Below are 1,711 nucleotides of genomic sequence, written 5' to 3' on the forward strand. Positions count from 1 at the left end.
CAGATAGAGCACCTAGAGCAAGGAATCCTTGTGCATCAAGCAACTTATACAGAAAAGGTGCTTAAAATATTTTATATGGATCAAGCACATCCGTTGAGAAGCCCAATGGTTGTAAGGCCAGTTGATGTGGATAAAGACCCATTCGCCCCTAAGAAAGAGAATGAGAAAATTCTTGGTCCAGAAGTACCATACTTAAGTGCTATTGGGGCATTGATATATCTTGCTTATCATACAAGACCTGATATATCTTTTGCAGTAAATTTATTGGCAAGGTTTAGCTCATGCCCAACTCGAAGGCACTGGAATGGGATTAAACATATACTTCGTTACCTCAATGGAACGAAAGACATGGGTTTATTCTTTTCTAACCAAGCGAAAGGAGATTTGATTGGTTTTGCAGATGCAGGATACTTATCTGATCCTCATAATGGTCGATCACAAACAGGATATATATCCTCATGTGGTGGTACTGCCATCGCTTGGCGATCTATGAAGCAAACCATTGCAGCCACTTCTTCTAACCATGCAGAGATTCTAGCTATCCATGAATCCAGTCGCGATTGTGTATGGTTGCGGTCCGTCGTTCAGCATATACAGAAAGATTGTGGTATATCTGAAGGGAAAGAAACTCCAACAATTATGTATAAAGACAATGTTGCATGCATCGCACAACTAAAGGAATGATACATTAAATGTGATAGAACGAAGCACATCCTACCAAAGTTCTTCTTCACACATGAGCTTAAGAAGAATGGGGATGTTAATGTTCTAAAGATTCGTTCAAGCGATAATTTGGCTGATTTATTCACCAAGGCTCTTCCAACTGTAACTTTCAAAAAATTAGTTCGTCTTCTTGGATTACGTCGTGTCAAAGATCTTGACGGATGCACTCATCAGGGGGAGTAAATGCGCGCTGCACTCTTTTTCTCTTAACCATGGATTTTCCCACTGGGTTTTCCTGGTAAGGTTTTTAATGAGGCAGCATGTTTTGCGCATTTACAAATATTCGATTCTAATGGAAATCCAAGGGGAAGTGTTATGAATGATTTAGTGGATGCCCATTATAGGCTCATTAGTCTATTCACCATATTTTTGTCCCTATATATACCCTCTTGTTATCAATATAATAAACACACATTTTACCCCTTCAATCTCTTTCTTAACAGTAATCAAAATTTTAGTTCTTAAACAATTATTTTCTACAAATCGTTAAGCGAATTTCAAATCAATATTTCTACCCACTTATTTTTTTAATGAATAACAAAATACTTGGACGAGTAACTCAATCTTTCTTATAACAAAATACTTGGACGAGAATAAGATTTTATCAACTTCTATCAACTCTATCATTTCCAAGAGTGTTTTATCAACTTCTACCAACTCCATCAATTCCAAGTATTTTTTCCTATCATTATTTTCTACAAATTCAGTTTCAAGCTTTTCGAAGTACTACTAGAAGGTTGATTTCTTTTTCTTTCTTTTATCGCATTTTTCTGATAGTAAAGAAAATATATTACAAAATTAACTTAAAATTTTAGAAAATAAGGTGTAAATATGATTACTTTTTAAACTGTAAATATGATTTTGGTGAGAAGATATTAATAGAAAAGTTTTGGCATTGTATTTACTAGAGAGGACGCGCGGGGTTGTTTGTTATGATTTTTTTGTAATTATTTTTATTTAGTTGGTGTTATCTTTTAAAGATTAATGT

This window comes from Capsella rubella, unplaced genomic scaffold (assembly GCF_000375325.1).
Source record: "Capsella rubella cultivar Monte Gargano unplaced genomic scaffold, Caprub1_0 scaffold_5, whole genome shotgun sequence".
NCBI classification, from domain to species: domain Eukaryota; kingdom Viridiplantae; phylum Streptophyta; class Magnoliopsida; order Brassicales; family Brassicaceae; genus Capsella; species Capsella rubella.